The 17,473-nt window shown below is 38.1% G+C and overlaps 1 pseudogene; it reads left to right on the top strand.

The window, feature by feature from the left end:
* The first annotated feature begins 9,752 nt into the window (after window positions 1–9,752).
* On the top strand, window positions 9,753–12,211 carry LOC111893400 (peroxisomal fatty acid beta-oxidation multifunctional protein AIM1-like; annotated as a pseudogene).
* Window positions 12,212–17,473: the final 5,262 nt, after the last annotated feature.

The following is a 17,473-nucleotide window of genomic DNA, read 5'->3' as shown; positions in this document are numbered from 1 at the left end:
TTTCCAAATTGGGCCGAAACCCCTCACATGGGCCTTACCCTAAAGCCTATCCAACTGTTCTAGTCCATATACTTGTTCTTGGATGGCCCATGAATAACCCAATCACTAAGGCCTAATAGAAACGCCCAACTCAAGGCCCAAGCAAAATTAGGGTTTTCACATAAAATAACAATTAGGGTTAAGTGTTCTTACTTAACCCATTAAGGACTTAATCCATAAGTCCATCACTCTACTGGGTCAAACATACAATGTGGTCGGATTAATTCATAATTCCAATCCAATGGTCCAAACATGTGGGTCCCGACAATTCCAAATTAACATATCCAAAAATTAGGGTTTTTTAAACCCTAATTAGGGTTTCCAACCCGATCGCGATCCAGTTAGTCCATTTGTTTAAGCTTTTAGGTTAATTAATTGTTAATTAAGTCGGGCATCACCCAGTCACACCTCGATTAGTTGTGGTCAATTGCGGCACACGGTAGCAGCCACCATTTCGCAGTGGTGGTTATGATTCTAAACCAAAACATGTTCAATCATCGAAACTAGCAATCAAATCATACAATGTACACCGACACCCAACATGGCGGCTAGTGGCGGTAAAAGGCGGAAACCACCACCTCCCGATGGTTGTGGTGGTTTTTCCTTGAATAATCCGGCGAAAGAAATACATTACACAACATAAATCCAAAAGAGACACACACATAATATAACACACACACACACACACACTCATCCACCCTTGTGGTGGCCGACGGTGGTACAAAGTGACAGCCACCACCTCATGATGGTGGTGGTGGTAGCCTCTCTTTTGATTCACAGTCACCCAAAACACCTCCCTAGTCTCAATTCGTTTGCCAGTCATCTGAAATACCGGGTTCCAGCCCGGTCGTTGTGCTTAAAAGACTCCCACACAGTCACCCCCACACGACTTTCGAATGAAATTCTCATATGTCAAAAGTTACCATAAGGTATCTTACCACTATGGATCTAAAGACCTCCTGATCCAGTCGATCAAAGCCATAAGTTGAATCATGACGTCACCAAATTCAACGCTAAAAGTGATTGCTAGATGACCAAGGGTAGCCTTATATCACGAACGACCTTAAATTGTCCATTGCTTCCTTGATCCCATGATTGCAGTGGTGTTCCTACTGTCTTATCATTGGCTCAACCATGTCTAATTCGTCTGGGGAAATCCATAAACTGATCCGTGGAATTGCCACGCCCTCACTCCTGCACCCAAACTGGTGGGTACTTTTGTTCCTTCCACGATATAATAATACTCCCATGCTACTTACCAACCTAGTGAATCCTACGACTACATATGCAATCTTACAACACTCTAGCACCATCTACCAACCTTTTGAATGCTATGGCTACACCCACAAAATTACAACACTTTAGCACTATCTACCAACCTTGTGAATGCTATGGCTACACCCGCAGACTTACAACGCTCTAGCACTGTCTGCCAAACTTGTGAATGCCATGACCACACCCGCAGGCTTACATCACTCTACCACTATCTGCCAACCTTGTGAATACAACGGCTACACCCACGGACTTACAACACTCTAGCAATATCTGCCAATCTCGATCTTACCACCAATCCAACTATTCCCATTTTGGGTCGAACACACACTCGACCTAACACTCAAATGAACTTGAGCCCTAACTGAACCTCTAACCTGGTCCCCAAAACCTGCTATCCGATGCCAAGGAAAAGCGTGAACCAAATGTTGGAATGTTTTCCAAACTCTTAACTCATAATCCTCAACCTAGATGGCCACTCGACTGCCTTCCTACCTGATGAGGATGCGAACTCATCCATAATTCATTTCTATTTCTACTCCTGAGTACTTGATCGATTCTCCCCCACTTAGATTCGACTACATATTGATAACACATAAGAATTAAAGGATTCCTAATCCCCTTTTTCTTTCTAACAGTCGACCCGATGGTAACCAACCCTTACCAATGCTAGTCTCCATCACTAGCTGAACCCCAAAAGACCACACAACTTCTAAAGACCCAACGACACTTCCTGAATCCCATCATAACCGATAGTCCCTGATGCTTAAAATGATACCACACTCAAATCATGAAGCTCAATGACAGATGCTCCAACCAATACCTCAGCAACAAGCCAGTTCCCTTGGTGCTTCCAATAGTCACTCCAAGATCAACTACTAACCATCGAGTCCTGACAGTGCCGAATAACCATCCTGCTGACACTGACCGTAGAAATTCCCATAATTCCCCTAACCGATATGTATTATCAATCGAGAGAACACTGAGCACCCCGAACCAACAAAAGGGAAACGACCTTACACTAACCACTAGTAATTCATGATATGTAAATGGAATATGAAAATATTTGAAGGTATAATCCAACAGGAGCAAAGAAATACACCAGGGATACACTTACCCACCCGTTACAATATTCCAAACCATGCAAAATTCCCACAACAATTACAGATAAAACTGAAGGAAGGCAAGGATACATGCCCGCAACATTGCCTGATGGAGTCCTGAATTCTCCTGTCTAACACTGTGGGGCCTTACTCCTATCAGCTGGGGCTCCTGCCCTGCCCTCTCTACCATCAAAGATTTGCAAAATAGCTAGAGCATGCGCGTTCACTGCTCCTCCCCTCCTGCTCGGATAGTCGGCCTTCTTATGGCCTACCTAATCGCAGTGTAAACATAACGAGCTTGCCGCCTGAGAACAATCTATGCTGACATGACCAAGCCTGGCACACTTGTAGCAGCCTAAATGTCACACCCCAAACCAGACGGCAGAAACGTCTGGGGGTGGATGACTTCATTTGTAGTATCACAACACATGCATTATAGTAATCAATGTACAAACAACCATTGCATTAATAAGTATATGTTTTTACATGTGTTCAATCAATGTATATGGACACCAAAATAGTTATACAAAAGAAAAAGACGCGACTCAAAAATAGCTCCATCTCCTCAAAATCTCGGGGAGTACCTGTCGACTGATTCCCTGAGAATAGAACTAATTTGAAAATAGAGTATCAACATAAAGTTTAGTGAGTGCATAAGTATTTATGTTTTTTGTTTCTGAATATGTAAATTGTTCCATAAAATCCTATAGTTTCCGATGTATATGAAAAGTAGTTTTAGTCACGTAAAACCGTTATGTTTGTAAACCAGTGTTCCGTGTTTGTATAATCTGTAAAAGTGAGTGTGCCTGGCTTCACCAGTTGTTATTGTAAACTGATTTGTAATATTGTAAAATAGTATTTCAGTAAATGGGTACTTTGAAAATATACACTAAATGTATTGTTAATATTTTTTTAATGAGTTATTATAACCATATTGAGACTAGATGGCCTGAGATAACGATTTGAAGGCGTCAAAAACTATTGATAACAACTGTCACTCGTAGGCATATATGCCCAACTGTAGCTAGCAGTCTGAGTGTAGGGTTGTCAATCAAAATATATATCTATACACACTTGTTTCGATCCCCGACTGGAGATTCTGGTTATAAAGTCAGTACTTTAACTATGTTGTTTAAATAAATTAAACAACCTGAATCAAATGACTCATAAAAAACATATAGACGTTACGTGTATAATATAAGTGAAACCCAATCATTCTGAAATAATGATTGATAGTATGTTCCAAAATTAGTGTTCTTAACATGTATAAGAAAGATGTATACTCTTGATTAGTTTTGCATCAAACCCTTCTTCTTGTAAAATGTTGTACTCTAGTATACTTGAATCGTGAATTGATGTTCTATGAATCATAAATTATACCTATTATTATTTATATGTACTTTATGAATTGGTATTAACTGTTCATGAATGCGACCCCTTGCTCAACATGTTACAAAAGGTATTTGAACTGAATGAAATAACTTATATATTTATATACATATACAAATATATATAAATAAAATTTAAACGACATTCGTACAAATAACTGATACTATAATCCCACATCCAAACCAGGAAAAGGAACCAAAGTTAGTTCTCAGTGCTAAGCCTTTTAAATCTTATTTATATAAACATACATGTATAAATATGATTTTTAAGGAAAAACATAAGTTCATAAAATCATTTAGAGAGTTTAACAATTTGTAATACTTTTGATGAGTTGATGTCATTTTAACACAATTTAAAACCATTTGATTTGATAACAATTGAAATTCATTTTAGTAATATATTTTCAAACCATTTGCTTGTAATACAAATATCCTTGTGTTAGACTTGTATCCCCCCCCCCCCTTAAAACAGTGAAAACTATTAAAATACAGGGGTATGAGCTCACCTCGTGTATGAGTTCATGGTTGGTTTCGATGTGGTTGCGATGATTCCCGGTATAAAATACCTGTGGTTAATTGTATCTTGATTATATTTTACACATAACTGTATCCCTAAATTAGTTAACTAGTAATATAACAAGGTAACTAATATTTGTTCAAAGGGATTACTTACAAAATACTGAAGGAATTATGGAAGCAGATACGTAGTGTTTTTGAGAGTTTGAAGTTTAACTGTATGTGCTTGATACTTGAGAGTATATGATAGGAAATAAGGTTTGCAGTTAAGAGGAAATGAGGGTGTTTACGCCTGTGAAATGAGCAAATGATTTCATTTGTTCCTTAAGTGTAAAGCATACTTTTAAGGAAGTGTATGTTGTGTTTACGGACTGATCACATTGGGAATTAAAACTTGGATAAGAATATGAAGATATTTCGTAAGTGTTTACGGTTAAACACTTCTAGAATGAAGTGTTCACGGTAGATTTTTCATTCTTGAAGGGGATTCACGGTTAAAGGATCACATTGGGAAGAGTTCATGGTTTGTTTTTGATTCTTGAATGGAGTTCACGGTTTAAGGATCATATGGGGAAGAGTTCACGGCCAAAGGATTGTATAGAAAAGAGTTCATGGTATTCACCTTTTAAGGTGTTCACGGTTTGGCTTTCAACCGTGAACACTCTTTTGCTTCTTAGCTTGTACTGTTAACACATCTTCTTGATGTCTCTTGGACTGTAAACTCCTTGTGTGTGTCATTTTATGATTAAATATTTAACACCCTTGACTTGTCTTGACTTATATTGAGTTATAAAATCTATAACTTTCAATATAAGTGCTCATCACTTATATATATAAGTATGATTTACAAAGTAAGTATAAAAATTAGCTTGTATAAACAAGTCCTTAAGGTATTCAAGTTCCTATTGTATATATATGCTATCGTATATACATTTCCCCCCCCCCCCCCCCCCCCCCGTTAGAGAGAATTTCGTCCCGAAATTAAGACTAAAGAGATACAGAAAGACTAGGGAAAAACATGTGGATATTTCTATTGCATTTGATCCTCCCACTCCCATGTGAATTCAGGTCCCCGTTTTGCATTCCAGTGAACCTTCACTATTGGGATACAACTTTGTTTGATTCTCTTTACTTTCCTGTCTAAGATCTCTAAGGGTTCTTCCATGAAGTTTATATTCTCGTTAACCTCGATCTCATCGAGTGGGATTACAAGAGTCTCGTCAGATAAACACCTTTTCCAGTTAGAGACGTGGAAGGTAGGATGTATGTTACTTAATTTTTGGGGTAGTCGGAGTTTGTAAGCTACTAGACCGATTCTAGCAAGAATCTCGAATGGTCCGATGTACCTTCGGTTCAGCTTGTCATGCTTTCCAAAGCGTGTCATGCCCTTCCAGGGTGAGACTTTCAATACGACACGATCACCAACCTAGAATTCCAAAGGTTTTCTCATTTTGTCAGCGTTGCTTTTATGTCTATCTCTAAAAGCTTTAAGTCGCTCCTAAATTTGTACGATTTTTTCCATAGTTTCACAAATGACTTCCATACCAGTGAGAGTACTGTTTGGAACTTGACCTCTAGCTAGTTGCGTATCACCCACTTCAGCCCAACATAGAGGTGATCTGCATTTACGGCCATAGATGGCTTCGAAAGGAGCAACCTTTATGCTAGTGTGATAACTATTGTTGTAAGAGAATTCGACAAGGGGTAAATGAGTATCCCATGCCTTTCCAAAGTCTATCACGCATGCTCGCAACATATCTTGTAGAGTTTGAATCGTCATCTTACTTTGTCCGTCAGTTTGTGGATGGTAGGTTGTACTCATGTCCAGCCTAGTTCCCAAAGCTTTTTGTAACGACTGCCAGAAATGAGAGGTGAGTCTACTATCTCGGTTAAAAATAATAGATATGGGCACACCATGCAATCTAACAATCTCTTAGAGGTAAATTCTGGTTAGCTTCTCCATCTTGTCAGTTTCTTTTATTGGTAAGAAGTGTGCAAATTTGGTTAATTTATCGACGATTAACCAAATAGCATCATAACCACCCGATGTCTTGGGTAACTTAGTTATGAAATCCATCGTAATCCACTCCAACTTCCATTCAGGGATTTCAAGTTGTTGCAAAAGACCTAAAGGTTTCTGGTACTCTACCTTGACTTTGGCACAAGTAAGGCACTTCACCACTAAGGTAGCGATCTCGGACTTCATGTTAGGCCATCGGTACACTTTCTTGAGGTCCAGATACATCTTGTCTGAACCTGGATGAATGGAGTATTGGGTTTTATGTACTTCATTGATAACCACATCTCTGTAACCACCGAACTTTGGTGTCCAGATCCGATTCATGAAACAATAGACTCCATCACCCTGACTTCAATGTTCTTATCCATTCCACTTAGTGTTTCACCTGCCACATTTTCGAGTTTCAAGGCCTCGAGTTGATCCTCTTTTTTCTGTATGGACAGATGTCAATGAATTGTCATGGTCAAAGACTTTACTCGGCATCCCCATTATTCTTTTCTGCTAAGGGCATCAGCTACTACATTGGCTTTACTAGGATGATAAAGGATCTCAAATTCGTAATTGTTCAGTAGCTCCACCCACCGTCGTTTTCTCATGTTCAGCTCTTTCTGTTTGAAGATATGCTAAAGACTTTTATGATCAGTGAATATTGTGCATTTCGTGCCATATAAATAATGTCTGCAGATCTTCAAAGGAAATACCACTACTCCAAGTTCAAGGTCATGTGTTGTATAGTTGATCTCATGCATCTTTAGTTGTCTCGAGGCATAGGATATAACCTTTCCTCTTTACATAATAACACATCCAAGCCCTTGAGTAGAAGCATCACAATACACTACAAAGTCCTCTGTCCCTTCGGGAAGAGACAAGATCGGTGCACTGAACAGAGCTCGCTTCAGCATTTGGAATGTTGTTTCTTGTTTCTGTCCCCAACTAAAAGTTACTCCCTTTTGTGTCACGGTGGTAAGAGGTTTAGCAATTTGGGAGAAATTCTGAATGAATCTGTGATATTAGCCAGTAAGACCTAAGAATTGACGGATTTCTGTAGGTGTTTTAGGTGCTGACCAGGTCTCAATTGCCTTTATTTTGGAAAGGTCCACATGTATCCCCTTTTGACTGACCACGTGACCCACACTACTAGAAAAAAGGCCTTTAATGACGTGCAAACAATGACACACACTGATAGACGACACTCATTCGCACGTGCCCTAAAAATTGATGTCAGTTTTCCAAAATTTTAGGGATAGAAGACACGCATTTATGAGTGCCCTAAAATTAGTGTTAGAAAAAAATGCGGAGGGCACCTTTCATAAAATGTGCGTCATGTAACGGTGTCGCTTTATAATTTTTTTAATGAAACACGCATTTTAGGCGGGACTTAGCAAACAAGGAGGAAACAAAATCCCCAAAATTTTGGAAGACCCGCTCATTCTTTCCTCTCCACCTGCTGATGATCTTCATTTTCTCCCCTCCTTCTCTCTGTAAAAACTAACAGCCGCCACCACCAGAAATATGGTTTTATGTTGGATTCGTTCTGTGTTGTAAGAACGCGATTTTGATCCTTTATTAATAGCTAAAGGGGAAAAATCCCCCAAAATTTTGAAGTACCCCGCTCACTCTTTCCTTAGTAACACCTTCGCTTCCTTCCAGAAATTGAGGACCAATCTCTCTCGATCATATCTTTATGGCGACGATTAGACACAATAATCTTAACATAAAATTGGTAAGTGAACCCCTCTTCACCTCTACCCTACTCCATCTATAACGACTCCTCACATTTACAAACCCTAGTCCAGTTGCGCTTTCAGCCTTGGTCCTATTTCTTCATCCGTTCAACAAATAAGGGGAACACGACTTCTCATTAATCCCTCAACTTCATCTTCTCTATCAAGCAAAAAGGATTTTGATTTTTTTTCGTGCATCTGCATCATCTCTGCTGAGATTTCACATGGTATTATCGATTTCTCTTTTATGCCTCCCATTTTTCCTGCATCTACTCCTCAAACTTTTGATATTTTCCTGCATTCGCAAGTGATGGGTTGATGAAGATGGTGATGCAAGTATGGTGATTCTTACTAATTTTGTTACCCACCATTTCTATATTTAATCATGTTATATGTATATTGTATTCAGAAGTTTAGTTAAATATGTTTTTTACGTCCTGCTGCTGACCTTGCCATGGGAGGAATGGATTTCTTAGTAAGAAAATAGTTTCTTAAAATATTATTACTGAAGTTTCTTTCTTTTTATATACCTAATGACTTCTCCTCATACAGAAATTCGGTGACATGGGAGGCATGGCTGACATGGGTGATTTCTCTTTGGGTGATGACCTTGAAGACATATCTCTTGTTTATTGTGTAGAGTGGCCCTCACATTGACTTGACAACAGAGGATACATGGGGCGTCAACTACAGAGCCCTACAAGATCTGTTTGAATTAACAGAGGCAAGGATGGATGTAATAAAGTATGAGGTTGGAGTTCAAATGATTGAAATATACAATGAACAACTCAAAGATCTGCTGGTAATTAATGGCTCCAATAGAAGATTTCCTTTCAACTCTCTACCCTTCCTTCTCATGTTTATTATTTTTGAATTTTTTTTTAAACCTTGACAACCTACACGTTGGGTATACAAAACAAGTCCCAGCTGAATGATCTTAATGTTCCGGATGCGTCTTTGGTTTCTGTTTATTGATTCTAATTTAAACAATTTTGTACTTCAATTTTGCTCCAACAGCATCAGCCATTTCGTTTCTCTTTTCTCCTATTCCCATACCACGTCTAAAAAATTATGTACTTCATTTTTTTGGTAATCAGGTGAAGTAGATCCTAGGATTGTTGAAATTTTTTATGATGAAAAGTTAATTTGTTTCTAAACTCTTGAATGGAACCATAACTTTGTGCAACAAATTTCATTGTTTCCTGCATCACGTCCCTTTGGGAGTGATTTCCTAGTAACGAATCAAATCATTAAGTGTACTGATCTGTGTGTTCGACCTCTCCCACAGACATAATGGGAAGAACGAAGGAAAAAAGGTCAAAGTAGGGGATGTCTAGAAAATCATCCCAATGTAGTCTGGATTTTCTGATTTCATATCTAACCTGAGACCTGAAGTTGGTAACTATGCACTAGAGGTGCTGTTTGAGTTGCTATGCAACCTTTTCAATACTTTTTACAAGGTATGTAGAAAGCTATGTTTTTTATTTACTTTAATTTCATAAAACTACTTTATTTTTATTTATAAAATATGTGTTTATTGTTTCACGAGGTATGTTTTATGCTGCCCCCACTGTTTAATTTGTTGTTAGATTGTGCCAAGAGAATAGATCAGTCAGTGGCCTTGATCTCCCTCGCTGCATTAGTTCATATTATAGAAGTTGGAAGACACCAGGATTACTAATCATCCCCTATGTCACAGCACAAAAAAACCAGGTTCACCCTTCACCAAATCCATGTTGAAACTTTAACCATTGTCATTGCAGGAGACACTTCTCAACTACCTGATGTATCTGTTGCCCTTGTGACCAACACAATTGAAGGTTTTTACTTTCAATTTATCTTATAGATTTTGTATTTATGTCTACATTTCTTGACATGATTTTTTTTTCTTTTTTGGGTACGCCTAGATTCCAAGAAACCCATAGTTGCTGCTGTACAAGGACTTGCACTCGAGGGTGGCTTAGAACTTGAAATGGTTTGTAGTTTTTATGAGTCAAATTATTTAAAAATATTAGTTATTGTAAATGTGTTTTGGTGTATTTGATTAATGTTGGGATGCCATGCGTGTGTTGCAGCTCCAAGAGCTCAACTTGGCTTACCTGAACTCTCTCTTGGAGTTATGCTAGGCCTCAGAGGTATGTCTGAATGAATCATGTTTAAAAATATCTGAGAAATTCAAAACACATTTGAGGAAAGAGGAAAAGGAAAAAAATCAATGAGGGGATGAGGGAAAAGTTGTAAACAGGTTGAAACTTGACATGAAAAGCCTTATTTTTCTAACTTTCTTTGTTAAGTCATTCTTTTATCCATCAAGTCAAAAAGAAATACATGTTTCTTTTTTCCCCTACTAAGTCTTGTATGGATAAAACATTGTATATGCAAAGACAGATTCTTTTTTAGACTAAATCAATTATCCGAACCTAATTAATTGACCATTTTAGCCTTTCTGTTTAGAAATGATGGTAAATAACAACACAACACCTTAGTTAATATGATTATACAAACGGGATTTCACTAAATAATGGAAAATATGGTTTTCATGGTACCCAAAGACTTCCTAGGCTTTTGGGATTATCAAAGGCAATTGATATGATGTTGGTGAGCACATCTCTCCTCTCTCCTCTCTCCTTGAATACTACTGATTATGAATATTTAAACAAAGCGATGATATTAATTTATGAATCTTGTTTGTAGACATCTAAACCAATACTCTCGGAGGAAGGGAAAAGTTAGGCCTAATTGACGCTATTGTCCTTCCTCAAGAATTGTTGAAAGTGGCTAAGAAATGGGTATTAGACATTGCTGAGGCCCGTAATCCGTGGGCCCGCTCTCTTAATCACACAGATAAAACCAGGTCCCTTTCATAAGCACGTGAGATTATTAAAGCTGCTAGACAACATGTCAAAAGTACATTTCCCAATTTGCCCCAACATCAAGCTTGCCTTGATGTGATTGAGGAAGGTATTGTTCATGGAGGGTATGTAGGCGTTTTGAAGGTATTTTTATTACTTCTTTTTTCTGTTTGAATTTGTATTTTGAAAGTGATAAGTGATTTGATACTAACTGTTACTTATATACCCTGATTTTATCTAGAGTAAATTACAAAATGGTCCTTGTACTTTCTGCTTAAAAAATTACCTAGTATAGTAAAAAAGTGAAACCCTTTTCAATGTCGATTCTTTTTTCGACGTTTTTGTCCTTGGAACCTTTGAAAAAAGGACCAAAATGAAGTAAGATTTCATTTTTGGACCAAACGTGGTTAAATCAGAAATCACAGGGACCATTTTTGTTATTAACTTGTTTATCAATTACTTCTAATAATGCAAACATTTTGTTCCTCAGGAGGTGAAGGTGTTCAATGAGCTTGTTGTTTCAGACACATCGAAAGGTCTTTTTCATATATTCTTCACACAACGTGCAATCTCGAAGGTAATTTAAACCTTTTTCTCTTATTTTTCTTCTGAAATATCAAAATTTCTACAAATCTAAACTTGGTTTTCTTTGATTTTACATTTACAGGTACCTAAAGTTACTGATGTTGGTCTAAAGCCAAGAAGTGTGAAGAAAGTTGTTGTGATTGGTGGAGGTTTAATCGAATCTGGAATAGCAACTGCCCTTATCCTTTGTAATATAAAAGTTGTTCTCAAGGAAGTCAACTCTGAGTCTCTTCAAAAGGGAATAAAAACAATAGAAGGTAGTTAGTTATCTCTTATATTTTGTAGCGAGTTTATTATGTGACTTGTTGGTTATATATTTGATGACTTTTTCAGCAAATGTTAAAGGATTGGTTACAAGGAAGAAGCTACCACAGGGTCAAGGTGAAAGCGCGTTCTCATTGGTTAATGGGGTTTTGGATTACTCACAATTTAAAGATGTAGATATGGTTATAGAGGTATGATTTTTAAAAACACATAAAATGTAAACTTTATAAAAGACATGTCAATGTTGGTTTGGTGCTTAATTAATAGGTAGGCAGAGATGTTGAGGTTTCTGGATCTCCAACAGAGAAGGCCATACTTCAATGGGGGGTTAAGGTTAGTTAGATCTTGGTTCATATGTTGGGGATAGAATCTTGTTTTTTATCCTTGATTTTATTTTTAGGTGATGCTCATCATTTCTGTAATTATTGGAGCTTGGAATGAATTTTGATGTCGTGAGGTCAGAGTGTTCAATTATTTATGCATCCCCATTCAACTCAGATAAAAAACGAGGTGGTGTTGCAGTCAAACGAATAATTGAATGGAAGCAGTCTCTCTACCTTCTCCTTTCCGAAAATACTTTGTGTTTTATGTATGTTGTTATTTGGATTAGGAAGATTTGGTTTCCTAGTTTGACTCATGTTAATAAAATAACAATTAAATGTGATTTATTTTGAATATAAGTACAATTATTTCATGAAATGGATTGTTTTGTTATATAAGTATTTTGCATTATGAGACTTTTAAATGTGTTATTTAATTTGAAAATTAGTAAATCTACAAATAATATTTTTTTAAACATTTAAAATTATCATACGCAAAAATTTGTGTCATCTTCATTTATGACATGGCCTTTCTTGACAGGGGCTTTCTTGATACGCATTGCGTGTCATTAACACGCGCGTCGTAAGGTTACGACACGCAAATGCGTGTCATCTTCCTTTATGATAGGGCCTTCCTTGATACGCATTCCATGTCGTGAACGCGCGTCGTAATTGTGCGTCGTAAATGCGCGTCGTCTATAGAGGACGCGCAAAAGCGCGTCGTCTATCTTTATGACAGGGCCTTCCTTGACGCGCATTTGCGCGTCGTCTGAGCCTTTTACGACGCGCAATAAGCGTCGTAAAAGGCTGTTTTTCTAGTAGTGCCAGGAAATCTACCTTTCTTATCCAAAATTCACATTTTGAGAACTTCGCATAGAGTTTCTCTGTTCTGAGAATTTGCAATACTTGATGAAGATGTTGGCCATGCTCCTCTTCACTTCTTGAGTAAATAAGCATGTCGTAAATGAAGACTATGACAAATTTGTCCAAGAGCAGACGACACAATCTGTTCATTAAGTCCATGAACACAGCAGGTGCATTCGTCAATCTGAAAGGCATCACTACAAACTCGTAATGACCATAACGAGTTCTAAACGCTAATTTGGGAATATCCTCCTCCAAAATTTGTAGTTGGTGATACCCGGATCTTAAGTCTATTTTTGAGAAGTAGCTCGCACCTTGAAGTTGTTTGAACATATCGTCAATGCAAGGCAGAGAATATCGATTCTTGATGGTAAGTTTATTTAGTTCACGGTAGTCTAGGCACATATGGAATGATCCATCCTTCTTCTTTACGAACAAAACCGGGGCTCCCCAGGGTGAAAAGCTTGGTCCTATGAAACCTTTGTTAAGGAGTTTGTTCAGCTGGCTGGATAATTCCTGCATTTCAGAAGGTGCAAGAGAATAGAGGGATTTGGCTATAGGGGTAGCCCCAGGAAATAAGTCAATTCTGAATTCGACTTGTCGTTCGGGAGGCACTCCTAGAAGATCGTCGGAAAAAATGTTTGGAAAGTTGCACACCTTAGGAATGTTCACGATGTTTTGCTCTTCTTGCTTTTTGTCTAAGACATGAGCTAAGAAAGCCTAGTACTCCTTGCGAAGGTACTTCTGTCCCTTGATGCAAGAAATGATCTGAAGGTTCATTCCGGGTTTGTTACCATAGATGATAAGAGTTTCATTAGTTGGCAAGTTCAGGAGAATGGCTCTTTCAAAACATAGGATGTCAGCATGGTTAGAGCACAACCAATCCATACCAATAATGACGCCGAAACTTTTGATAGAGACCGGCATAAGATCTATTGGGAAGGAAATGTTATTCAAGGTAAGGATGCATCCTATGTATATATCATTGGCATATTTGGATTTCCGGTTAGCCATTTCAACTGTGAATGTTTCATTTAGTGGTTGGGAGTTTTGATTTAGCAGGTTTTTGAAATTATGGCTCACGAAGCTCTTCTCAGGATCACAATCAAATAGAATGCATGCATAAGTACTGTTGAGAAGAAACGTACCCATGACCACCGACAGGTCTGCCACAGCTTCTTCGTGACCCATCCCTAGAATCCTCCCAATTCCTCCGGCATTTCCATATTTTGGACAATCTCTTTTGAAATGCCTAACCTCACCGCATCCATAATACGCTTGACCTACTCTAGTGGCAGGTACTTGTTTAATCGGTTGGGGTGGTGATTTACAGAATCAGGCAGTATGCCCTTTTCCTGTTGCAGTTACGACACTGCATTTCCCGACAATTTTCTTTGTGGTGAAAATTGCACTTGTTGCATTTGGAGAGATTACTAGCATAAGGCTTAACTGGTGCAGGGATAGTAGGAACAGCAGAAGGTACAATAGCAGCATGAACCACCACCAATTGTTGCTTCTTGGAGGGTTACTGAGAAGATTTGCCCTTTCTCTTATTTCAGGCTTTCTTCTTCTTCTTCTTCTTCTTCTTCTTCTTCTTCTTATTACTGCTTTGTTGTTGTTGTTGTTTCCCTTGGGTTGTTCTGGGGCAACAGCCATTGAGTTTTGACGGGCTCCGTGGTCAATTAGGGACCGTGCCAGCTCTTTGGCACTGTCAAAGGTAACATGCCTGGAAGCTATGACACTTCCCTGAATCTGGGGCGACAGCCCCCAGATGTACCTTTCAATCTTTTTGCTCTCCAAAGCAACCATTTTTGGACATAGAATCGCTAAGCCGCGTAATCGATTTGTGTAGGTTGTTATGTCTGAACCAACCATAGTAACACCCCACAGATCTTGCTTGAGCTTCTGAATTTCACCCCGCGGGCAATACTCTCGCATAAACATTGTCTTCAAGTTCTCCCAACTTATCGAATTAGAAACTAACAAAGTCAGTGACTCAACATGGCCGTTCCACCATGTTAGGTCTCTATCAGCAAAGGTACAAGCAACGAATTTAACCTTGCTACCTTCCGTGCAGGAGCAGATCTCGAAGATTGCCTCTGTTTTCTCGATCCATTGCCTTAACGCCATAACACCCCAGTCCCATTAAAGGTCTTGGGTTTGGCGTTCGAGAAGTCCTTATAGGTAAAATCTCGTGAGTGCCCGTGACTTTCGATGTGTTTGGAGGGATGCGCACCAACTCCTGATCCACTAGAGCCAGTGGTAGTTATATAAGACATAGCAGCTGCAACAGCTACCGTGACCGCCGCCTGAAACATGGCAGCGTCAAATTGAGGAGGTGGTGGAGATGGTGTTGGCGCTTCACTAACATTGACACGCCTTGGGTTTCTCCGAGGAGACATCTTTCACCTTAAGAATTATAAGATGAAAAGACTGTCAGATATCAAAATGAACATGAATATGATATCTCTGAACCAAAACACTTAGTTCAATATGAATCTTGTAAGTAATTGGAAATAGAAGACTACTGCAAGTACAACTCGCAACAGGATAATTGTTGGAATAGTGTCTAAGGCTGTAACTATATCCGGTTGGGCATGGTCCTTTTGGGTTGCCTTCACCATAGCAACTTGATAGGATGATTTAATAAGAGAGAGTAAATATTATTAATATATTATGGGAATAATATAATGAATAATATATTGTTATTTGATTAATATAAGTCATAGAATTAATTAGAATTAATTTGGTGACTTAAAGAGATTAATTAAATAAAGGGGTATAAACTGTCAATTGTTTGATAGTTAAACTTTAGACTGTAAATCCATTTGGATAAGCTATGGGCGGATTCTAAGAGGTTTAGGATTAGTAATATCGTCCATTAGAGTTATCTAGGAATGGATTTGGATAGCCTTAAGAGAAGATTATCTGATAGGGACTTATCTATAATCCTTAAGGAGTCTACAAGTATAAATAGACCCCATGACATAGGGAATTCGACACCTCTGATAAAGTAAGGAACCTCTGGTCGAATTCCTCCCCTCTCCTCTCTCCCAAATCATCCTCTTTGCTTTGGTGTTTGTAAGCCATTAGAGGAGTGACATTTGTGACTCTAGAAGCTCCAAGACCTCAAGATCAACAAGGAACTCAAAGGTATGATTCTAGATCTATTTCAATGTTGTTATTTAACCTAATTAGTAATTAGAAGTCTTGGATTCCAAGCATGTTTATTAGAAAGCCTAGATCCGAGCATTAGGGTTTTGCATGCGCACATAGGAAAGTTCTTATGGCTAAATCCCATCAGTGGTATCAGAGCCTAGCTTGGTTTTCTATAAATTGTTGCTTGATTAACTGAAACAAACCTGCAAAATTCGATTTTTTGGTTTCTGAGTCATGGACTCGGCGAGTCTCAAAGTGGACTCGGCGAGTAGGCCTGACTCGGCGAGTCCCTTTGTGCACTCGGCAAGTCCAGGCGTCAGGAATGGCCAGATTCGGGATTTCTTTGTGTTTATCTTATCTTAACTTACCATAAACTAATTAGATCAATATTAATTCGTTTTTCTGATAAATATAACTATTATCTTGATCTAGTAAAAGGTAATTATCAACTAATTAAATATTTAATTTCCTTATATGATAATTAATTGATTATTTTGATTATTTTGGTAATTATCTTAAAAAGAAATCTTGAATAAATCAAATATAGATAATTAGGATATTAATTGTTAATTGGAATTATTTGTTATTTGATCCTCCATGTTTTAAATGTTTAAAACCTACCCTCATGTTTTGAAATTTACTTTTGTGATTAAAAGCTTTAATTTAGACAACTTAAATTTCAAGCCCTAGATTTTAAAAGGTTTTAAAATACAACCCTATACTAATATGATATTACTAGAATAATATATATATGTATAACTAAATGCTAGTCTTACCGTTAGTAGGCCTCATTCACGAAGCCGATCTATAAGGTGGGTATAAGGTTGCGGCCTATAAAATGGCGCTTAATGGGTGTACACTCACACCCACCGCTTGCTTGATTGGTGGAGGGTCGTTAGCCGAACGGGTAGGATAGGGCAACCTCATCCTCTCATTAAAAGTATAATAAGAAATACAAAGTAACTACACATATTTTAAAATTTCCCAATCCTAGTTACTTTAGGAAAAGTGAATTGATGCAATCCCATGAAATTACACTTTGCACCTTGCTAAGATGTTGGTGGAGCGTGTGTGGTTTACCGACACACTAATTGGTTCTAAGCGAAGGTGGCAAAGGGTGATTCGTTGTTTATCATAGTTCGATGGAGCGTGTGTGGTTTACCGGCACATCGAATAGGTGATTGTTACAATGAAGGCGCCATGTGAATTTGCATGGTAATTCACACCCGCTTTGTGATCCTCGGCATCCCAGTCACAAACAAGAGGGGCATATCGAGATTTAAACATGCCATTGAATAGTTTCAATGAATCTCATCCGAACCTAGGAATTCTCAAAAACACTTAGGGCTAATAGTTTAGGTTTTTGT

Source organism: Lactuca sativa, chromosome 9, assembly GCF_002870075.4.
Source record: "Lactuca sativa cultivar Salinas chromosome 9, Lsat_Salinas_v11, whole genome shotgun sequence".
Taxonomy (NCBI): domain Eukaryota; kingdom Viridiplantae; phylum Streptophyta; class Magnoliopsida; order Asterales; family Asteraceae; genus Lactuca; species Lactuca sativa.
Note: the sequence above shows the minus strand (reverse complement) of the source record. Positions and strands in the feature narration are given on the sequence as shown.